Here is a 24905-nt window from a genome sequence, read left to right as displayed (position 1 = left end):
AAGGGCTGGGCAGGGAAATAATAAACCTCTGTCCATTTGACAGCATTTTGTACACCAACAGCTTCCACATTCCCTCCCAATGGTTCATTTCATCTGCTCCATGGCCTCACATAAAGCAATGAGTGCAAGAAAATAATGTGGAAAAAAAAATTGAAAGTTCAGTGCATAAATGCAACACTTGACTGCAGCACTCAAGGGCCACCTTGCTGCCTGAAACCACTTCTTTTTAATTGTTTACATTTCAAGTTGATAAAATTCACAGTAGTAAAGATAACTTTGCCTGACTTCCAGCAGAAGCTGTGATGAGAAGCTGATGGGGAGGGGGGGAGGTCTCTGAGATGTGTTTGCATGCATTTGTGCAATATATTAAAAATAAAGAAATAAATGAGGAAAGAATCACACACGAATAACAGGTTCCATCAAACATGGCAGGGCTGTGAAACACAGCTGCACTCAGGTCCTGGTGGCTGGATCAAGGGGGAAGGAGCCCTGGTGTTAATGACAGGGTACCCTCACGGGACTGCACTCCACATCCATCATCACCTCCAGCACGGACCAGGGATCGAAAAGGAAGAAAAAGATCCCCTGACACATCTGAATGATGGACAAAGGGCTCATTCCCTGGCTGAAAACAGGCATTTGGGGACAATAGCAAAAACTTCCTACACCTCTCCCCAACTCCTATGTAGCCAGGTGTGTGAAGTGACGCTGATGGTCCCTTCTGTCCCCAGGGTGATGCTCCTCTCAACAGCACATCACCCTCGTGGGATAGTTGGCTTGAATTCAAGTCAAATGACCTGTGTCTTGAGAGGTGAACAAGCACAACCATCAGCAGTCTGATGCCCCAAGGAGAAGACAAAAACTCCTGCAGAAAGGGAGGAAAGATTTTGTGCCAGGAGATGATTCATTTTTCCAAGTACCTTGCTGCTCTCCAAAGGAGAGGAGGAAAGCTGCACTGCCTGAAGTCTGCTTGGCTGCACTGCACCGATGCCAAGGAGCCTGCAAATCCTCTGCTCAGGGGATTTGCTCCAGCACAAGGCAATCCCACCTCTCAATACTCCACCAAAACACAAGAGAAAAGTGCCCAGAACACATCCCTGGCAGCAAACCAGCTCCCAGTCTGCCCTCCAAAATCCTCCAGCTAAGAGACGTTCCTCAAATTCTTGATGTAATTAAACTGGAAATCAAAGATTGAGGCTCTTCAAGGATAACCAAATAAAGTCCTGGATGGTTGCTATGGTGATAATGGCCACACCAGAGCTCAGCATCTGCACAGACTATGAGCAAAGGATCCAGGTGAGATTTCAGGGCTCCATATTCCTACCAGTGTGGAAATTCAATAACTTAATAAAAGAGAAAGGGAAGAACACACAGAGCCTTCCTCAAAGTTTTCTTCGATAATACCATAGGTTTCAGTATAAAACAATTTAAAGAACTTCTAGAAAAATCAAAATTCAAGGGAATTCGAGGGAGAAAGACATTTTGATCTTGACTGCAAAGTGTGGCACTCGCTCAAGGACACTGAACTTTGTGATCTCTCCGGGGTCGCGAATTTTCCACATGAATTAACAGACGTCCTTTGAGCTGCAGAGACCGAGCAGGACTTTTATCCCGGCTGAAGATCTGCCCCACGATGTTCACATCCCATTGCCAGGAAAGCATCTCCCACCCTCCAGATAGCCTTGGTCAGAGCCCTCTGTGAATAAGCACTTTATAATGTGAGACACTTGCTGTGCAGTGGGTCACTGGAGCAGGGTTGAGAAAGGGACATTCACATCTGAAGTCACAAATCTCCACAGTCAACGCTGAAAAAATCAGCTCTGTCTCAAAGGCTCTTACAGACCTAAGAGAATCAACACGCTCAAAGAACACATTGCTGCAGTGTGTTAGCCAAGGTTAGGGAGAATGGGAAACCCTCAGGTTTTGGAAATCAATCTGTGCATGGCACAAGGCTTTCTCTCCTTCTAAACCTGAGACAAACGCAGGTTGTGTTTGTCGTACTCTCAGAGAAACCTGACATCAAAATCTCTCACTCTCATTTGAACAGGACAACAACACCCCAGAGGCACAAAGACAACTGGAAGGCAGCAGTTCTGCACAAGAGGCATTTTAATTCTAGAACTCCACTGCATGCCCCTCGTGCTTACACACATTTCTGTCCATTCTCTACATTTACACCCATTCTTTTTCTTCAGCTGCCACATTTAACCACAACTACTGTGACCATAAATTTTACAAAAACACTTAAAAGACCCCCAAACAGCAAACTCAACAACATTTGCAATTGCATTAATATAAAACTCACTAGACACAACTGGCACCACACAGGAGGATTTTTCTTTCCCAGTCCTAGGAAGGAGTTTAGTTGAGCTGAGATTAATTTAATTGAGCTGAGCTGTTGCTCACCCTCCTTCCTGCTACACAGGTGCCTCTCCCCAGCTGTTCCCCAAGGAAAACATTCACTCCTCCAGAAGGAAAACACCTGTGTGGTACCAGGCACTGCTGATTGTCATGAGCTGAGGGGGTAGTTACTATCTCTGCAGGACAACTCTAGGAATCAGCCCTCTTTTTTTAATCTCTGGATGGGTCTTTAAATCAAAGATTAAAGAAGCCAGATAAGGTTTACAAAAACTGATAATCCCAGCCCAGACACTTTCCAATCATAAATACTTGTCATTCTTAGCATAATATGCAACTGTCAATACACTGTTGTTTCAGGCACGTTTAGGTACCCCATAGAAATGACTTTATGCTGCTATTATTCCTAAAGAACTTCAGATGGGTTTGGATCCATCATCATTCATCATGTCAGCCCCTCTACGGGTAGTTACACACACTTTGTCTGCTCGGGTTTATCTAATAGCCAGCCTTGGGTTTTATTAATTTCCACTGGTTTGCAGAAACTACAGAGCTCCTATGCTCTTTTATAAATTATCTCTGAACTTATATCCATTTTCCATGAAAACCCAGACGTGCTTTAAAGGTACTTCAGCTCTTCCAGCGCTGCTGCTTCCTTAAGAAGGGCATCCCAAATGCCTGATGTGGTTTGGATTTCTCTGGTGTTTGTTTACTGGGATTTAAACTTAAGGAGAAGCATTTTTTGGGTGTTTCTGATAAATGGATTCCCAAGGGCAAAAAACTGATTTGTGTGGTGGGTTTTTCTCATCTTGAATGTTCAGCAGCCTGAGTTGAGCTCAAACCTTTTACTCTTCAATTTTGCATCTGTGGGATTAGGGAGCATCCCTATGGAAGTAGAGATAGAGAAAATCTGAATTTTCCTTGTCATTATTCCCTTGCCCAGAGAAGCTGTGGCTGCCCCTGGATCCCTGGAAGTGTCCAAGGCCAGGTTGGATGGGGCTTGGATCAACCTGGGATGGTGGAAGGTGTCCCTGCCTATGGCAGGGGATGGAACACGAAGGTCTTTGAGGTCCCTTTCAACCCAAACCGTTCCATGACTCTATGATGATTGAGGAAATAAATTCTCTTGATATATATATGAAGATTACAAAATACCTGCTTATCTATCAGGCATAAATCCCATTTAGATACCCAGGTGTAAGCGCACGGATCTGTTAAATCACTACAACTTTAGTTTCTGAACTTTCAGTTGAAATCCCCTCAGGTCACTGCCAAAACCATAATTGCTAATTTAGCAGTTCTGCTGCAGAGAAAGAAAAGAAAAACAGAACAAATATTTAATGTGTGTATATATATACGTGTATCTATGTATACGTATTCAAAACATTGCATATCTTTCCTCTAGAATGTTACTTTATTCTATTTTACAGAGGATTTCTCTGTTCCTCAGTGAGTTTATGCTCTGTGTAAGAGGCAGGTGTAGATCAGGGCAAGGCCTGATGAGGGAAGAAAGGCTGCCATGGCATCCAGAGTCCTGACCATGGGTACAGCCACCATCCCAAGGCCACACAAGTCCCATGTGCCTTCCACAGCATCAGTCCCACAAGCCAAGGCTCCAAAGAAACAGCTCCTGCTCAGGATGGGAACCACACTGGGGTGGCCTGGGGTCTGTGGCTCCCAAATGCCTTCCCTCACTCATGTCCAGCCCTTGGCCCACCTTGGGAGTCTCTGGAGTTGGAGCTCCTCCCTGCCCTGGGTTCCATGGGCACGGAGAGTCCCAGAGGTGCTTCCCATCTTCAAACACTTCCCCTTGGAGCACTCCGGCCACCTGTTCAGCACAGTAAAATATCCAACCCATTTAATGAGGCTTCTGGTAAAATCATCCCTTTGAAGTCCCTCAGACCATGACAGCAATTAACTCCAGACCCATCCTCACTTCTGTTGTTTTACCTCAGATCATTCAAGATCAACAACATCACCGAGAGTGCAAATTATTTCCCTGCAGAAGCAGTGAGGGAATGTCTCATATCCAGTGGTTCCAGTCAGCTGGCAAAGTGACCTGACTGCAATCACAGGCACAACCTGGGGGTCCTCCAGCGTCCCTGGGCTCATCCAGGAATTTTAATAATGTCCCTTTTGCAGACTGAAGCCTGTAAGGAAATTCATTGCGTTTAAGACTGGCAGCGTTTAGGGATGAATCTACTGTAGGTATAGAGAGGGCAGGTAATGATGGCATCACAGGACAACAAAATACACAAATGGGATCATGAACTGTGGCACCTCTCATTGACACTGTCCCCAAGCACATCCTGCTGCAGCATCACGTGTACATGTGGATATGCAAAAGCTTTTCCCCAAATGTGCACAATGTGGATTATTTCCATTGTAATTGTTTATAACAATGCACATTAAAAGCAAGCATGACATCAAGTGGACTATAAATAATAGAATTTTGAAAAGGCAAAAGGATCTCACTGAATATGAGTTTCTCCACATTAGAAATGGGAGAAATAATAAATGAAGAAGATCATGAGCAATAGATACACAGCCAGAGGTTGTTAGTCTAAAACTGCCCTTGGAAAAAACTTCTTCAAGGTTTTCTGTTTGCTTTATTTCTGTTTCTGGTTTTTTATTTGCTTTGGGTTTTGTTTTTAAAGCGAGCAAGAATAAGGATAAAAGGAAACTAATTCCCCACTAAAGGGCCTCCTACAGCCAGAGCAGGAAGACCTGCTGGCTCCAGGAACCCCTGCCAGGGGAGGGGACACACAGCCCCCCAAATGGGGCTCCAGACAATGATCCTCACTGGTGGCAACACGGATATCACAGGGAAAACAGCAGAGGATCCGATTCCTTCTCCTGCTCTGTGTCTGAGGACACCCCCCACACATTGATCCATTGGCCAAGACAGCATTTCCCAAACCCTGAGGGCAGAACAAGCCACTCCCCAGCTAAAAAAGCAGGAGAAATGGTCACAGTCTGGAATTCTGTGAGAAATCCCAGTATTTTCCCAAGTGCAGAACATAAAAGTTTCTTAAAAGACCTCTGAAAAGTTCCTAAAAAGATTCCGGCAAAGTTGAGTTTGAGAAAGCATTTTATGGAAATGTTCCATTTTAATGAGGTGCAGTGGGAGGCTGAAGATGTTCCAGTTGCCCAATTGGAACAAAATATAAGGCAAAGAACTGGGAAACAGGAAAATACACTATAAATAAATTAATTAATAAACAAACCAAAATTAAAGAAGCCTAAACAAACTAAAATATTTCAGCACTATCAAAATGGAACACCTCAACATTATACCGACAGAGATGAGAGTCAAATGGTGCATTGGAACATGTTTCCTCTCAAAAGTCATTATAATCAATAAAATACCAATAGAAAATTTCATTTTTGTTCAGACTGGGGTTTGGATTCTGAGCTGTTGGAACAGGCTGTGACTCTCTTTCCCCCCAAGAAAATTGCTGCTGTCCCAACATCCTCTGCAAAGCTGATGCAGGAGAATGGAATTGTTACTCATTCTTACTGAAGAAAACCTATGTTTCCTATCAAATTGGTGCTCTTGGCTGATTTCTCAGCAAAAATGCTTTAAGGAGAGGCAAAGCAAAGCTATTGTTCCCCAGACTTTCTTCCTGTAAGGACCCATCCTACAATGCATTTACTGGTATGCTCTGAAAAACCATAAATCATTTTGACAACGTGATACTTGTCAAAATAAAGGCATAAAATACATCTTGGAATAAAATCTCCTCAATCATATTTATTTGTTTGCTCGCTGGTGCCATTTGGCTTTTCTCAGTGGGTTTCCCAGTCGTTAGGGGGAATTAGTGAGATTCTGCTGGAAAAACAGCCCCATGTGCATATTCACACACTGAATTTCTGCATCCAGCACTGTGCACTCATTCAAGAGAACTAAAAATAAAGCTTTCAAAGGACACTTCAGCTTTCCTGCTGTATTTTTTTTCCCTTTTCCAGCTTTTTCCCCCATCCCCCTCACCAAATATTCCACTAATGCTCAACGGTGGCGTGGTTTAAGGGAGTCCTGCATGGAAAGCTCCTTCAGCTGCTTAGCCCAACAGCATAAATTTGATCTCGTAATTAGTATTCAGCTCAGCATCTTGGATAGAAACCAATGTTACAGCCAAGAGGTGGTTTAAATCACATAAATCATAGATCAATGACAGAACTCTAAGCACTGGATAGATTACAAAAGTAAGCTTTAGTTAAAAATAGATTAACCATTTCCCTGCAGGAATTCCTTCAAAAAAGCCCTGAATAAAAAACAAATAAAATTAAATCTGATAATTTTTTTTTCCTAATGTATGCATATACTAGATGAATTGTTCTTTCCCTTGACAGTTACACACTGATTAAAGAAATGTGTTAACATGCTATTTCAATGGAAAATATTGTAAATTGTGGGGACTTTAATTTTTTTAATGAGCCTTTAATAGTCAAAAAAGTACATCCCAGCAATATTGTGTACAGCCAGGCTTATAACACAAACCCAGCAGCTAACAGATACCTCTTCAGCTGCTGGTTCTATAAAAAGCGTAAAAATCATTCCAAAACCAAGAAAAATGTTTTTAAGGAGCATTTTAAAGTGTTTTGTGTTTTAAATTTAACTAAGGAAGCGCCCAGTCGTAGGAAGCATCACAAGCCATCAGCTGTCCTGATTAAGTGCCCACAGGGATACTCAGCGTCTTGAAGGATTGTGCCCAAGATCACCAAATTGTTACAAGTTCAAGGGACAAGGAAATATGAGGCTGAATCTCTTCTCCTTGACTAAGAAATGTAGGAGGGTTTGGCTCCTGCAAGGTAATTCTCTCTCAGTGTAAACTCCAGGACAGAGAGTGTCACCCAGGAATCTTCCCTGCAGCCTGGAAACTGCAGATGTAAATTTAAAGTGTGTTCCTGCTCCTGCACATTGCACTGTGTTTGCCTCCCATTGGGTCACAAATTATTCAAAAGAAATAAAAAATAAAGAAAGAAAAAAATTAAAACAAAAAAAGACTTGCCAGCGTCTGAAGGAGAATTTGCATGTCCGTTTTCTCAGTTGCAGATTTGAAAGCCAGGAATGCCTCAGCAGCACCTCAGCCATTCCTCAGGCCAGGGAATTGCAGAATTCCAGCCATCAGGTCTGGAATAACACCCTCAGGTTCCTCCTGGTGACCAGCACAGTGAAAAAGCCTGGAAAACACACATGGTCCAAAGCACTCCGGCCATATCAGAGAGGAAAAGCAGCCTGAGCATCCTCACCAGTCCTGTGCCCTTGTCCAGGCTGGAAATGCAGCTTCAAATTAGTAAACAAACAAAGGGAGGGAAACCCAACCTTTCCTACCCCTAGACTAACAAATTATGATCAAACAGAGAACTGAAAATGCAGAAATTCACCCCAATAAAAAGTTGCACAATTCTTCAACCAGTAAATAACTTTTATAGCCATGATATAGTGAAGCCAAACTTCCCAATCACCGATACCTGGCTGTATATTTAACTTTCTGCAGATGACAAAAGCGTGAACGTAATTGGTGTTGCCACAGCTTGAATTTTAAAAAAAAAATGTAATACTGCATTTACAGATATTAACATTTGTTTTCAAATACTCCAGCACCTTCAAAAAGAACATTTTTAAACTTTGAGTGCTTTATGGAAATGACTACTTTCAATTTCCAAGGATTTTTTTTCAGCGTAAGAAGAAATAATAAAGCAAGCTGCTCGATGGTTATACAAGGAACAACATTCAGATTTCAAAACTGGCTCTCTGTGTGATAGAAGACTGCAATATATGCAATCAAGACAGAGATTCAAACAATAATAACTAGCAGAGACTCCGGGGCATTGCAGAATGTGTCATTTACTTCAGCCCCGTTCCTTTAAACATCAGTCCTACAAGTAGTTCAGTGGAAAATAGATGGGGCTGCTCATGTAAGTAGAGACTATTCGTACAGGGAAGTTTTCAAAGGCTCTGCATTTTCCAAAGTGCTGAAAAATGCATATCAAGTTTAGTAAAACTAAAGAAGGAAAAAAAAAAAGAAAGGAAAAAAGGATCTCTTGTAACACGCCAAATTGTCGGAGAGATGTCAGGGTTAATTTTTAAAGGCACATTTCCCTCCAGCAACAATTCTCTTTAATTATTTCAATGTGAAACACATTATCAGACATGTTCCTTGCCTGTTCTCAGCTCGCTGACACAAGATAGGTACAAGATGTTCCCTCTCCTCCGCCGATGCTCACACATGGTGCTGGGCACTCCAGGGAGCGTGGGCAGCTCCTGCTGCACCTCCAGCCTCCTGCTCCTTCTACCAAACCCCTGGGACCACCTCCCCACAGCCACAGCACCAAAACAGGGAAGGAGAAGGTTGAGGAGAAACCACAGGATTTCAGAGTGTGGCCTTGGACACGTGCACTGGCACCAACAGCAGCACGGAGCTGCAGCCACGGCAGTTTATGGGTTATCAGGTAACTGTAACACACAGGCCAGCCTTCCAGCAGGTTTGCATGGGAATTTAGACAGATTTGGGGTTTTTTTTCCTTTACTTTGGTGTTTAATAGTCACGTGGAATAGACAGCAGATCAGGCAAATCCCAGTGAGGGAGTTACAGGCCCACTGCAGCACAACGAGCTGCTGCAGGACACGGTCCTGTTGGATTCTTCTCCAGGAATTTATGAGAAACACTTTATGTTCCTCCCAAGTGGGAAAGGACACTGCTCAGAGCCCCAGAATAAAATATCAGCTCAAAATCACGAGGGACAGTGGTTTCAAATTTAGACACGCAGAAGGAACCTTGATCTAACACATCGGCTCCGTGTTGCACAGCAGCATGGTTGGTCAAGTATTCCAGCTGGGAAAGGGGATTTCTGTTTTCCCACATGATTTCAGACTTGAGAGATATGTATTTAAAGTTCTTAAATATGCTAGAATCTCATCAATCTATTTAACCCTTGTTCTGGTGCAAGAAAAGTCTAATCCTTTTCTTGGGAGGGAAGAGGCTTCAGACCAACCCTACCAGATCGGCTGCAATCTAATGGCCTTTTTTATCTCAGCTCCAGTAAAACTCACTATAGAGCCAGTTGTGAGATTAAAAGCTTTTTTAAGTTGCTATCTTGGGAAATTTCTTTCAAGGAAATTACTACAAAGCCTTGTTTTAGTGTGTTCCCCTACTGTGAGTCCTACTGTGTTTTTTTAATAAGGAAAGCCATCCATCCGTAGAGGTGTATCCTGTTCTCCATGCTTGAGTGTCTAACAGCAGGCACATACAGTAGACACTCTGATGTTTTGCCTCTTTAATTTTCACTCCATAATGTTGGTGCCTGGTTCTCCTGACTGCACCTTTCAGAGCAGTTTAATTATGGGCGTGCACAGAATTTTGAGAGGGGATTTTCAGTGATAATATTCAGATGTTAGGGGCAAGTTTAATACATTAAGATATCCAGAGTTTGTGGGTTTTTTAACCACAAAATAAAGTCCTTCTATGCAGTTATCAGAGGATGGAAAGTGAGATAATATTACCAAGGGGAAAAAATAAAAATACTTCAAGGCTAAACCAGAAAAGACTATAGAGATGCTTCATTTAGTCTTTAAAAGATGCTTCATATAGAGATGCTTCATACAGATATAGAGATGCTTCATATAGATATAGAGATGCTTCATTTTAGCCTTTAAGAAGACAACCTTATGCTAAATATGAAAGTATGGCAGATCCATCACCGAGCTTTCAAGCAAATAGGACACAGCCATAGGTTTCCACACTTAAATTCCCAACCAAATGAAAATAGCTCATGCCACTGAATTTATTAGCCCAAGGATTTTACCCCTGATTTTGATGAAATTTTTAAATTGAGCCAAGCAGCTCCCTGATAAAAGGTTACTGTACCACTCAAATATCAGGCCTGGAATGTTTTTTTTATAATAACAGGCCAGGTACAGTGTTATAAATGAGCCCTGCTCCATTGACTCCAGACAGGGTATGAAAATTGATTCAATGGAGCACCATCAGTCCTCACCAGCTGAGTATCTGTCCCTCTAATCACAACTAAAAAGATTTTCCGAGTCAATTAAAGGCTTGAAGCCTTTACTCACTCACACAAAATCCCTGCTAACAATGCCTTCATTTAAATCCTAACAAACAGAGCACACGCTCTGCCTGGTGCCACGGGTGCTGCTGCAGATTGAAATCCCCGCTCATCCCAAGGCTTCGGACTCTTCCCTCCTGGCTCACGTGGCCCAGGATCACACCTGGCTGTCCCCCAGTCCTGACACTTTCCTTCGGTGTCTGACACAAAAATTAGCACATTCATTATTTTTGCCAAGGGGAGGGAGCACGAGCCACACGGAGCAAACATGTACCTTTGCTGCCAGAGTGGGAGTGCTTTAATTTCCAAATTACACCCATAAATAAATCAAGCCGCAGAAGCTGATAAATGAAAGATTATGAAAATAGTAATATCCCGCAAAATCTTGAAAGGCATCATAATTCCTCAAACAATTATCTTCTGTCATATTTGCGAGTAGCCCATGTAGTTCAAGAACAGAAAATACAAATGTGCTCCTTTAAAATTCATGAAACCACTCATTCTGTCATAAAAGCAGGCATCTTTCATGGCTACTTATTTCACACAGTCTCATAACTAATACTGACAGATACTTGGAATGCAAAAAAAAAAAAAGAAAAGCGCCGGACAAAGAACTAGAGCTGCCCAATTCTTACATTTTAATGCTCAAAATGGAAAATAAAATCATATATTATAGACGGCTGCAGAATTTCTGGTATAATTAAATCAAAATTTGTAGATAAAAATGAGATTGTACAAAGACTGGTGGTGTACTGCTCCCAGGATTGGGCTGTGCTGCATCCATGACAACAGGATGGAAGGTTGCTTTTAATACTATTATCTTACATACCCACAGCTGAATGCTAATGCAGCTATACTGAGGAAATCAAGTTTCAGATCTGTATCCACTGAACTTACATCCACCAGGCAGGGACTTTAAAAGCCAGGCGAGCACACAAAGACCAATATTATAGCTCTGTCAACTCCCCAAAGGTCACAGATTTCAAAAGGTATACACAAATATTAATTGTCAGGTAGTTCTGTGCCGAGGAGCAGAACTGAGGCAGAAATCAGGTTTTGTGGCCATAATTCCCTGCCAATTCCAGTTTATAAAATGGAGGTGCAGAAGGAAGCAGGGAAGATTAACTGGGATCAGTTCATGTTCCCTGCGCTGACACACGGTGACGTGTCCCTTGTGAACGTTATGTCAGGAAGGCTTTTCCCTCTTTTCCTCAGTGAAGGAGATAAAAAATGCAAGAAAGCAGCTGGGCAGCCTTGTTTTCCAAAACTTCTATTGACCCAGCCTACGGGCTGTGGACTCCACATCCCTGCAAGTGTCCAAGGCCAGGCTGGACAGGGATTGGAGCAACGTGGGATAGTGGAAGGTGTCCCTGCCCATGGCAGGGGGTGGCACTGGGTGAACTTTAAGGTCCTTCAAACCCAAACCATTCCATGATTCCATCCTGGCTGGGGGACAGACAGAGCTCCTGGTCCCTGCTTGCCCTGTGCCTGCACAAGGAGCCTCTGCTGTCCCATGGGAATCTCCATATCTGCCCAAGCTCCTTCTACAGATATCACCTCCAACTTCTCAATTCATCTTGCCCTAATTTAATAATATTTTGCCATAAAATCACATATCTATATTATGGATATCTAATTTTGGTTATAAAATCATAAAAACATAAAAAATACTGATCTACTTGGGGGCAACTGGATTAGTATTTCCAAAATTACGGAGTTCTCAGCTGTCCTGTGAAATCAGGGCGTCCTTCCTCCTCAGTGCCAACCAAAGCAGAAGGGTTCTGTGAGTTCCCAGGTGAAGACATCCTCTCAAGCCTTGTTCTACCAGAAGTGACCCCATGTGACTGACAACACTGACCCATCAGTGTTTCAAAGGGGAGCACAGCCTTTCCTTAGCATTCAGGTCACTCACACTATCTATTTTTCCTTCTCCAACTCCCCACACTTCCAGGTGGAGAACTCCAAACTATCTGAGCTACTGACCTCTCTCCTAAAATAGTTTGTAACCTGTAGTTATCCAAATCCTCCCTCTTCATAAACCATTGGCTCATACCCCGAGCAATTCATTTTTAGATGCGCTATGAGGTTGCTGCAGGAAATTCTGGATCTCTGGTGCTCTGGCTCTATTTCACACAGCCAAGCATGTGGACAGATTAAAATGCCCTTTTTTTTTTCTTTTTTTCTGAAAGCATTCTTAGAGTTACCTTACATGAAATAGAGATGGTAAAATAAATAATATATAAATAAATCTAAAAAAAAATGAAGATAACAAAGTAAACTGAGCCAACTGAGCTAAAATATGGAGAAGAGATGCTTGTGGTGAGGCTTTGCAAGTCCATCAGGACCTGCAGATGAAGCTCATGGTGTGCAAACCACTGCAGAAGTTCAGTTCCCAAGTGGTTTTTTCCCCTGTGCAAAGAACGCTTTCTCCACAAAACCATGGCTTCAGGGGGGCAGCAAAAAGATGCTTCATTTAAGAAAAGGGGGCAACAACAGCCACAGTGATGAAAGCCTTGGCCTCTAAGTGGCAGAATGTCAAAAAAAAGTTGTAGCATTTTATGAGACTGTAATTGAAAAAAGTACTAAGTTGTTAGTGGAAGTGTATTTAAGGGAAGCCCCACACGTGGATATAATAGAAAATTAATCCTCAGAGCTCAGAAAGTCCCTGAGGATGTAGAATCCATCATGAAGTTACCTCCTGTCCCAGATTTTCTTGTTGCTTGCCTCTGCTGACAACAGTTGTCTTTTCAATAGAGAATTTGATATCAATTTACTCAGACACCAGGGGCAAGAAAGGATTTCACTTTCTTCATCTGAAAGACACTGATCCACAGAATTAGGACTTTGAACTGACACCAGAGTAAAGTGGTGACACGTTCTCTAAACCAGTAACTACAGGTGGCCTCAGAAAATGGTCCAAAGCCTCTCAGGGCTGCCCAGGTAGCCACAACCCTCCCAGATTTCTGATGATTTCAGTAGGGACAACCTCCCTGATTGCAAAAGTCTCCTTCCAGGCAGCTCATGTTTCCAAACCAACCCCATAAATAAGTGTCCTGGTTGTTAATGCCCTCCTGCAGACAATCACAGAACAATGGATAAGGTTGGAAGCACCACTGGTGGGACCATCTGGTCCAATCTCCCTGCTGAAGCAAGGTCTTCCTGGAGCTCATGGCGCAGGGTTATGTGCAGATGGCTCTGGAATCCCAGAGCAGAGAGTACTCCTGCAGCAGAGAGTGCAGGGAGTGACTGCTCCCAGTGCATGTTCAGGTTAAAATCCCTCAGAACGGGTCTGTCTCTATTTTAAGCATTAAATTAGCTTCAGGTGATACAACAAATAACCCCAGGAATGGGGTCTACCTCCCCTAATTTGAAAACAGATCTGGCTGCCTTCTGCTTCTCACCGATTCCAGAGCTGCAAAACCAACGGGACAAAGCACCAGAAGTGATGACCCAGCAGGTTATCATGGAGATTATTCCCACCTGACTGGGCATCTGGTGAAACTTGGGCTGCATCCCAAGCTTGGAGTGAAACTTTCCCACTTAGAAGTGTTTTCAAAGGCTTTGGCTCCTTTCTTTTTCAAACCTTGCTTACACTGAGGATTTATCACAGAAACCTTCACAGAAAAACGAGCTGCCATGCAACAATTGGTTCTGCCCCCGCAAGGGACCTGATTTGGGTGCTCAGTGAGACCCCAGTGACTTGGTGGCAGCTCTGGCAGGGGAACAGCCCTGTCTGAGATGTGGAGCTGCTCCCACTGTACTTTCTGCTCACCCAGAGCTGGGCTCAAATGAGAATCTGACTCTGCAACTGAAGAGACCTGCAGCAAGCAGAGCTTCTGCTTTGTTACAGCCAGGAGCAAGCTAAATTGGACATCTAAATTAGATGGACATCTAAAATTAGACAGCTTGAATTTTATCCTGAGCATCCCTGCATCTTGATGGTGGAAGGGTGGAAAATGAAGGTGGAAAGCTGAGAGCACCAGAGACAGACCTTCTGCTTGCCAGCAGGCACCAGAGCCTCTGTACTCAGCACATCCCTGACCTTCCCTAATCCCTCACACCCAGCAAAGCCCTGGCAGGGTTTGGACTCAACCATGCTTCTAATAAGGTACAAAACCACAGTATTTTTATCAGAAGGCTCAAGGATCAAACTGAGACAAGCAATTTATTCCAAGAGAAACCAAGACATCACCTGAGAATACTCGCATGGAAGATTTCTCTCCAAAAACAGGGAGTGAAAGGAAATGTAAAGCCATCAGTTACTGCTGTTCCTCCATCATATTTTATCCTATTCCTTTGATGCTCCAGCGAGGTTCCCCACCCTGAGCCCCCCTCTCACACTGGTAATTTGGTACAAGATGTTAAAACCAGCCTGAAAAACTGCGAGACACCGAGCAGAGCTTCCCCTCAGCTCGGCTGCTTCACTGCCCTCATCTCAGCTGCAGCAGAGACCAAACACAAGACCTCCCTTTCTGCCCACAAACCCCATTTTCCGCCCATGGGGAAACCCTAAATGCTCCTATTTTATCCCACCGTCACTTTGCAACATGGAAAACACCCAAACCCATTAATCCAGCTACATTCAGATCACAGCTTCTGGTCCTAACAAGCAGCCCTGATGCAGGATGGGCTCTATGGGCAGGGGAGGGAGTGATGATCCCAGTCGTTGGAACAAAAATACTCAAACCAACTTGATCTTTGCCATAGTTGAATAATTTGGGCATGCAGGGGTACAACAGACTGAATATTTTTATTGGATGTTTTAAAAATAGAGAAATGATCTGGCTATGATTCTTTAGCATGTATTTCAGCAAAATTCTGAGGTCATGCTGTTTGTTAAAAAGGAAGCACAGAACAGTTTGGTTTGGAAGGGACATTAAAGCTCATCCAGTTTCAACTCCCCTGCCGTGGACAGGGACATCTTCCATTAGACCAGGTGGAAAAATCACATTCCCTCAGTCCAAGAGTTTTCCAGCTGTCAGTGGTAAACACTGCCTTCAACTCAGGTACTCAGTTTTCATTTTAAATGATTTCTCTCACATTTTGTTCTTTTTCTTACACAGATATTCCTGTTTTGCCAAAGACACACCAAAAATCATTTGGATTTGTGTTAGTAGGACAGAGGTTTTACCAGACAGGGGAGTTACGGGGGCAGAACTGGCTGCTCGAGCTGATGCTGAGTTGAAAAATGCCCTCCATAAACCCGACACTGGCATTGTTACAGCGCTGTAAAATCCCAGTCAGACCCTGCCAACATGGAAATCCCCGAGTTCCTCATCTCCCTGCGCCTGCAAAGCCAGGCTCTTGTTGCTGGGAGCTTCTGCACTCCGAGCCCCAGGGCCCAGCCTTCCCCACCGTGTTCCTCTCCCCTTCCCTGGAAGAGAGCTCAGCTCAACTCAACCTTTGCCCAACGACTTCGGATACAGGTCTCCCATTTTTCCCAGTTTTTACACTAATTCCCTGACAGCATTTTCTCGGCAGTGTTTGCAGGGTGGGCAGGGCTTTCCCTCCTCCTCCTCCTCCCTGGCAAAGAGCCCATCTGGCATCCATGTGGCAGCTCTTGCTAAGTGGGATCTGGCGGAAAAGTGCCACATTCCCAGTGGCAATTCCCGGCCACACCAGCACAAGGACACACAGAGAAATCACTTCCAGACTGTTTTATTTTTTTTCCCCAAAGTGTGGAGCATCTCATATGCATAAAATTCCATTTTCCTGCAACTCACAGTGGGGTTACTCTTTGCATGGGGCTGCAGGGATGTGTTTTTAAGCCACAGGTTCCTCTCCAAAGGCTTGAGGTCTTGCCTAATCTCGGCTCAAAGTTCCACCTAAGCTCAGCTCCAGCTGCATCACTCAAGGGGCTGAGTGCACAATGCTGATGAAAAGAGCAGGGAGAACACAGTTGCTACACCAGGTTACCTCAGTTAAAAGCTGTTTGGGTTTAATCCATCCCCTTTAGGACCTTTTGTGTTACAGGGGGAAGGGAGTCTATACAAACAGACTTGGAAAAAAAACCGCATTGCTCACATTTTTTAAAAGTTGCCTTGGGCAGTTATAAGTTACATAAAGTTGCTCCTGTTCCTGTTGTAGTTCTGCCAAAGTTATCTGAGGTGACGGACACAAAGTGAAAACTCCAAACTCGGAAAATAAAAGTTCCCAAACAGGGCCTTTTCACATACACAAAATCAGAATATAACCAATGGCCTGCAAATTCAGACGTGACTTCACAATTTCGTTGCGATCATGAGATTATTCTAATACTTTTTACAAAAAATATACAAAGTACCAACACTTAAAACCAGAACAATAACTTGTAGATTAGCAGGGTGTGAAAGAAACTATTCTTGTTTCCAGTAGTTGCAATCATGAACTTCATTTAGCCTGACACTTGTGTAATAACGTGAATATTTAGCTTTTCTGAGTATTTATTCCCTAAACTCATGACTTCTAGAAATCCTTCAAAATCTATCACTTGAGAAAGAGAAGTTAAAATGAGAGATATTCTGGGGAAAATTACTCCCTTTTCTTAACATTCTTCTTCCCCCCACACACACATTCCCAATTTCCCACACACATCTTTAAGGCACTGCAATACAAGTTTTCAGGAGCTAAATCTACGAGAGAAATCAAAAAGAAAGGCTATTTTAAAACAATCAAGACAAAAATAAAAGTCATCCTTAACTAAACACAATGGCAGAAAGTTGGACATCTTTTGTGTCTTTTATGAGTGAGAGAGAGAGGAATGATTAAAAATGTACCAAGAGCCCTGAATGCCATTTTACTGTCATTTCCTTTGATTAACCTTCACCTGACCTCAATCCCTAAGGCAATTTCAGTTTCTTTTTGTTCTTCCATTTAAATTCTCCCCTCCACCAGGTGAGTACAGCCCCGTCACTGCAGATCGGTTTGGGGGAGGATTGCACAGAAAATATTGGGTTTTTTTTCCTGGAGAATCACTTGCAAAAACCTTAACAGGGACAGTAACGGGTCTCATGTGCTCCAAAAGTGGGATTTTTACAATCCCTGTGGAATTATAGAATGATTTCTTTAGGTATTGATTGAAACAGAGTAGAACCAGTCACACCAGTTCCCACCAGTGCAGGAACTCGGTGCTACTGGCCAGTACAGACTGACCAACTACATCACCCTCACCACCACCCCCACTGTACATCAGCAATATCTGCTTCCACCTGATTTACAGATGTAGCATTCCCACCGGAATGGGGGGAAAAAAAAAGGCCAGCATGAATAAAAGCTTAAAAAATAGATTATAAACTCTTGGCACAAGGAATGGATCCAGAGCTTGCACAGGAATCTTACACTACAATTCTTTCTTGTTTTAAAGCTATTTTCCAACAGGTCTCATGATCTCAGGGGTTGAGCAGAAATTATGGAATGCTGCACACTTAGACTCTGTTTTTTAAGTGTTAATGGGATAATAAAAAAAAGGGACAAACTTGGATTCAGCAAAAAAAGGACTTGATGGTCTTAAAGGTCTTTTCCAACTAAACATTTCTAAGACTCTATATCTACAAAAATCCTGTAAGATCTATAAATTATGCCTGGTGATGAAATGTTGAGGAATTTTCTGACCTACTTACTACATCACAGACTGGTTTAAGGGATAAACCATCCTCATCCACGAGAACTGATGTGATGCTGAGGCTTCTGATGGCACATTTTTAATCTCTCAGCAAAAAGTATGAGATTTACCAGTCAAATTAAGCCTAGAACCAAAGTGCTTAGTTTCAGCTTGTGACACTGTTCCAGCTTACCTTGGGATGAGGAGATACTTCACTACACATGGCCTCTGTTATCATCCCAAAATATATATTATTCCATAAGCAGAAGTTATGGATTCAACGTAGGCTTTGCTTTTCTCTGCTGTCAACCCTATGTGGGATCTGACTGGATTCATAATAGTTCCATGTTGTTCTCTCTAGAGGAATTTCAGGAGAAAAAAAGATAAAATAAAATTGTCCCAAGCTGATGCAAACATCAGCATTTCTCATAAACCAGCAGGCAAAAAAAGCTCAGTTTGGCGTAACTGAAATTTTTGTAGGCATGCATCATTTTGAAATATTTTATTTCTTCTGGCCTTCCTAACTTTCATTTTCTTGCTACCTGTAGATAAAAATTGAGATGAACACAGATCTGTGGGGTTTCAAAATGATAGAATAGACGGCCCTGGCAATTTCCAAACTCTGTTGTCGTAAGGAGGCGACTCATTAACTCTGATCCCCTCCTGGTAGTGATTTTATTCTCCACAAACTGGCCCTTCCTGAGAACATGAAGGAGTTACAACAGAAAAGTCCTGTAGATCTCAGTCATGAACCTTTTATGATCTTAAATATTTCACAATATTCATAAAACACTTCATAGACACTCCGAAAATTCGGGTTTCTTCAACTGCTCTTATCCGAGCTCTGTTTCCTTTGCACTTCCAGCACATCCAGCTCTGGGTTGTGCAGTCCAGGGCAAATTCTGCCCAGTTTTCTGTCACAACATCTCCACTGGGTTCTCCAGGAACGTGTCCAGCTCCTGAGTGACAGAGGCACTCACCTGAGAGAGCACCAGGCTTAAGTGGAGGAACAACGGGATTGGAAAGTGCCTGGGGGAAGGAGGTCAGGTGAAGGTTAATCGAAGGAAATGACAGTTTGATGGTATGCACGGCCCTGGAGATCACATGTGTGGATTTTGTTGGGAAATATTTAACTGTTTTATCTCTATTTAGGAAGAAAGCAAAATAATGTGCATGAAAACGCAGGAGAAGACGTGGATGCCTCTTAGCCTGGCAGAGCTGGCACAGGTGGGATGCAAAAATTCCAGCTGGGAGGCAAAGGGAGCCAAAAGATGCCAATTTTTTCTGTGGTTTCACTTATATCAAACATTTCACTCCCATAAAACGCAGCACAGTAGCTGGGGAGGCAGGGAATTCAATAAACCTCTCATTTACCTTGCTCCCATATTTAGCTCAATATTTATTATTCTTCTCCCAAAACAGGTGCTGGAGCTAAGAAGGGAAATTTGTGGAAGCCTCAAACTTATTTGTGTCCTGTAATGAACTTGGCTTGGCCACATTCCTGCTTTATTTATGTTTCCTTTCCAACAATTTTCATGCATTCGGATTTTTACTTTCAAGAGTTCTTTCAAAACCTGATTTTAAGCTTGTGCGGGTGGAAAGGGATTTTTAAATACTCTCTCCTCAAATATTTAGTCATGAAATTTATTCTAGTATTTGTCCTCAATTAATTGGGGAATTAAACCAATACCACCTGACTGATCAATCACAAATACATAACACACCCCGAATTCTGATTTCTGCTTTGGATTAATAAAAAAACCCAACGAGTCAATAGAAAAAATTTGACAACTATTTTTTCTTCATTCTTCCTACAGAATAAGAGGCAAAATTCACTGAGTGAATTATTAATTCTGAGTTATTCATCCAGCCCTACTAAAAACTAATCTGTTTCTTTTTTTTAAGCATCAAAAAGGTCTTTCAAACGGAGGTTGCAATAATGAAATATGGCAGCAGATCTTGAAACGTGCCCTTAGCCAGGCTGCAGATATGGAAAAGGTTACAGAACCAGAGTTATTAATCCCCATCACTCTGACAATTGATTTTGAACACAGTCTGTTGGAGTCTTTATAATGCAAGATCATAAATGTTCAGAACTAATTTATTGCTCTTTGTTCCACCTGGCAAAAACACACTGTCAGATTGAGTTGTGTTGACACAACGACGCAGGTGAGGATTTAAGTTGTATTTTTATCCACATTTGTAAATTTGTTTGCCATACCTGTGTGTGGTTACAAGAAAAGAATTTAGAAACGTCCATGAAGGAGTTAAAAATGTCCACAGAAGAGCAAAAACAGAGGATGAGGTTATGCTGTCCTTCAAAAATCGGAAATGTTTACACACATAGCCATATATGTGAAATTTAATGGGAAAAGTCCTTATTTGAATTTGTCAGTATTGATATTTTTGGTTTGCACCCTGGTCCCTGGTATCTCTCAGATTTCCATAAGTAAACATGTAAAAACATTTGCTTTATTCACCTATTGACTTCCACCCTGGGCAAGGGTTCCCCACACACCAACGAGGGAGATGCAAAACCTTTCATCCTGACTGGCTTTTTCCTTTCTTTAATCAGTAATTTCGAAGCTTGAATCAATTCCATTCGTCCTGAAAATTCCTCAACTTGTCTTTTCTGCTTGCAGCAGTTGCCTCTACTCCTGCCCACGCCAGGGAGTGCCAGTCCCAAAGAGGGACAAACCAGGAAAGGAGGGGAGAAGGATCCCCTTTGCACTGACATAAAACACTCATTTGTAAAGATTAAGGGTTTTTCAAGGATCAAAAAGAATGTATTACAAAAAAGCTTATTTTAATCATAAAATCCTGTCCCACAGACCAAGAATACCATAAAGGATGAATTACAAGTTTTCCAAAGCCCTGTGGAAGCAGGGAAGTAAAACACGAAAAATAGAGATGGGGAAGGAAAAGAGGAGACCGTTTCCACATCAAAAATCCCAACATCTCCAAAGTATTTTTCCTCAGTACAAACTGGTAAAATTACCATTCTTTTCAAAATATCCACACAATACTTCTTTAATAACACCTCTCCCTCTTTCAGATTTTACAGTCCAAGAATACAAACTTCGTCCTTCCATTATCTGGAGGCAGAGTCATTTAATTGTCCTGGCAAGTTTATTCCTTTTGAATTCTTATTTTTACCACAATTAGGAACTAGGAGAGCTGTGGCTGCATGCTAAAACTGCTGCTTTCAGGACTTGTAGGCATCTGTATGATATTGAAATTAATTTCCAGTATAAAACAGTTAACAGAATAACCCTAGATAAAGGCAAATATAATATTAATTCCATTCTTTTTGTTGGCAATGTTGTAAAGTCCATTGCTCAAGTAAAGAGCACTTTGCTGAGCCAGATACAAATTAATTTTAACATTCTTCTTCAAATAGGAATTTTAAAAGTCAAGTAAAGGCTGCAATAGCTTTGAAACATTTCAGTGATTGTTTTAATTACCTATCATAGAGCTGTGAGCCACTGCAGAGGGACGAGTGCGAGGGGAAGGGAGAACAACACCTGGTGCATTAACAGTCATTTTTTTGCCATAAAGAAGAAAAAATACTTTCCAAGCCCTCAGACCAACAAAAAGCTCAACAAAGTCAACACAGATTGGGGGTTTGTCAGTGTATTAATGCTGTGATTTTATCCTGGACTACATGATCTTATTCTGTCAATAACAACTTTCACTGTTAAATAAACCCACCGAATCTCCAAACATTAAATATATGAATTCTGACAGCTTTAAAGCTTGTTTTTCCACCCAGAGCTGATGCATACGTGGGGCTTCTTTCCAGGGTCTGGCTCTACAGCAAATAAAAGGTCGCTTCACTTTTACCACAACTACACCAAAAAAAAGTATATTTTTTTGTCATTCCGACCCTAAATAGAATTGGAAACTGGAGGTTATTGGGACTCCCGCTGGCCTTTGACATCCAGCACCTCGGGAATCAGCAGTGCTGGGGGAAAGAAAGCCCCCTCAGATGCAGAGTTGTCATCCCCACCCTCCATCTGTGGCTGTGCTGGGAGGAAGTGCTGACCCCGTCATTCCACCGTAAACACTGCCGGAATCAACAACAACAAATCCAGAAATGAAAAAGGAAACGGGGTGTCAGGAGTCAGGTCAGCCCATTTTATTTGCACATGTGTCAGTAAAGATAGAAGGAATCACTGAATTAAATTAAATCAAAGCAAACCTGCTAATTAAAACAGCTAAAATTATGTTTGTGAAGATGTGTGACTGGTTTCCTGCTTATCTGCAAATAAGCCTCCCCATAATATAAACATGTTTCTATCTCCACTTCATTTATAATAAGTCTTTAGGCAGATTGTAATTAGTATTTTGAGTTTCTAATAGAAGATCTATTGTGCTGCTGGAGCAATATTTTCCCTGACCATCAAAACACTGATTATTTCTGCATCAGTCTCAAGGGTTCTCACCTGTTCTTCTCATTCTGGTCAAAGTCTTGCATCCAATTTATCAGAATCAAATTGGGTATTTGTCTGAACACCATCATCTTCAGAACATATTGCTTGTAGTTAACCACTGTATTCAGCTCCACCTACAAGCCAAACCAGAAATTATTACCAGTTCTGCTTGAATTTATCCTGTAGCTGGATTTTCATCCAACACTTAAAGAACGATCACGATAGGGAATAGCAAAATGGAAACAAACAGAAATTTTGCTTGGAAAAAAAATGGTACTATTTACAAAAATCAACTTTTTGTGTCTGTTTTACTTATTCCCAAGTTTGCAGTGCATAATTTTATACAAACCCAATTACATAGCTCAGTGATTTACTGGCAAAGCTGGCCAGGAGAAAATTATCTGGCTTTAGCTAATGTGTGTGCCTATTTACAATCAAAACAAACCCAGAGAAAATTGCAAAATGGCCACAAAGAAAAAAAAATAGTCACGTCAGAAATGCACCGGAGGTGACATAGTTTTCAGGCTGAAAAAAGTTCACCTTGTGTTATTATTTCACTGGATGAGCAACAAACTGTGGTTATGGGTATGGATTCAGCCTCTCAGATCATCTATTTACTTATTCCAGTATTTACCTTGAAGCCCGTCTGGGGTCTCACTGGTTTGGAAAGCGTGGTGCTTTCCTTTCGCCCTTTCCATCATTCCTGTAGGGATTTCTCTGCACAGTTAACGGGTGTGTGGGCTCTGCTCACCAGGATCACTCAGCTGTTTACAGCTCCCCTGGCTCTGGGCAGGTTTGGGATGCAGGGTTTGGGATGCAGGGTTGGGATGCAGGTTTGGGATTCAGGGTTGGGATGCAGGTTTGGGATGCAGGTTTGGGATTCAGGGTTGGGATGCAGGTTTGGGATGCAGGGTTGGGATGCAGGGTTGGGATGCAGGTTTGGGATTCAGGGTTGGGATGCAGGTTTGGGATGCAGGGTTTGGGATGCAGGGCTTAGGATGCAGGGGTTGGGATGCAGGGGTTGGGATGCAGGTTTGGGATGCAGGGTTCTGGGACGCAGGTTTGGGATTCAGGGTTGGGATGCAGGGTTTGGGATGCAGGGTTGGGATGCAGGGTTGAGATTCAGGGGTTGGGATTCAGGGGTTGGGGTGCAGGTTTGGGATGCAGGGTTTGGGATGCAGGTTCTGGGATACAGGTTTGGGATGCAGGTTTGGGATGCAGGGTTTGGGATACAGGTTTGGGATGCAGGGGTTGGGATGCAGGGGTTGGGATACAGGTTTGGGATGCAGGGGTTGGGATGCAGGGGTTGGATGCAGGGTTTGGGATGCAGGTTCTGGGATGCAGGGGTTGGATGCAGTTTTGGGATGCAGGTTCTGGGATACAGGGTTTGGGATGCAGGGCTTAGGATGCAGGGGTTGGATGCAAGGGTTGGATGCAGTTTTGGGATGCAGGGTTTGGGATGCAGGGTTTGGGATGCAAGGTTTAGGATACGGATTTGGGATGCAGGTTCTGGGATACAGGGTTTGGGATGCAGGTTCTGGGATGCAGGGTTTGGGATGCAGGGGTTTGGGATGCAGGTTTAGGATATGGGTTTGGGATGCAGGGTTGGGATACAGGTTCTGGGATGCAGGGTTGGGATGCAGGGGTTGGATGCAGTTTTGGGATGCAGGGTTTGGGATGCAGGTTTGGGATGCAGGTTCTGGGATGCAGGTTCTGGGATGCAGGGGTTGGGATGCAGGGGTTGGATGCAGTTTTGGGATGCAGGGTTTGGGATGCAGGTTTGGGATGCAGGTTCTGCGATGCAGGGCTTAGGATGCAGGGCTTAGGATGCAGGGGTTGGATGCAGTTTTGGGATGCAGGGTTTGGGATGCAGGTTTGGGATGCAGGTTCTGGGATGCAGGTTCTGGGATGCAGGGGTTGGATGCAGTTTTGGGATGCGGGGTTTGGGATGCAGGTTTGGGATGCAGGGTTTGGGATACAGGTTCTGGGATGCAGGTTCTGGGATGCAGGTTCTGGGATGCAGGGGTTGGATGCAGTTTTGGGATGCAGGGTTTGGGATGCAGGTTTGGGATGCAGGTTCTGGGATGCAGGGCTTAGGATGCAGGGCTTAGGATGCAGGGGTTGGATGCAGTTTTGGGATGCAGGGTTTGGGATGCAGGGTCTGAGATGCGGGTTTGGGATGCAGGGTTTAGGGTGCAGGGTTTAGGGTGCAGGGTTTAGGGTGCAGGTTTGGGATACAGGTTTGGGAAGCAGGGTTTAGGATGCAGGTTTGGGATGAAGGTTTGGGATGCAGGTTTTGGGACGCAGGTTCTGGGATGCAGGTTCTGGGATGCAGGTTTTGGGATTCAGAGCTCCAAGGCCACAGAACTGTGTGCACATCCCAGTAACAGAGGCTGAGCAGATTTTGGGATCTTGGAGATGAAAATCATAACCATCAGCACTGCACTAACATATGTGTGTTATTT

The 24905-nt window shown here is 43.1% G+C and overlaps 1 long non-coding RNA gene across 9 annotated transcripts in view; it reads right to left on the bottom strand.

Annotated features, from left to right (window-relative positions):
* LOC116451012 overlaps positions 1-24905 on the bottom strand; it is an 87385-nt gene that overhangs the window by 38180 nt on the left and 24300 nt on the right. For 8 of the 9 annotated variants that reach the window (XR_004243043.1, XR_004243044.1, XR_004243051.1 and 5 more), the window contains exons 2-3: positions 22453-22574; positions 18201-18364 (exon numbers count right to left, since the gene is read on the bottom strand). This is a non-coding gene — a long non-coding RNA (uncharacterized LOC116451012). The remainder of the gene's footprint in view (positions 1-18200; positions 18365-22452; positions 22575-24905) is intronic. The other variant, XR_004243048.1, reaches the window with a different exon arrangement.

The sequence above is a fragment of the Corvus moneduloides genome, chromosome 14 (assembly GCF_009650955.1).
Source record: "Corvus moneduloides isolate bCorMon1 chromosome 14, bCorMon1.pri, whole genome shotgun sequence".
NCBI lineage: Eukaryota > Metazoa > Chordata > Aves > Passeriformes > Corvidae > Corvus > Corvus moneduloides.
Note: the sequence above shows the minus strand (reverse complement) of the source record. Positions and strands in the feature narration are given on the sequence as shown.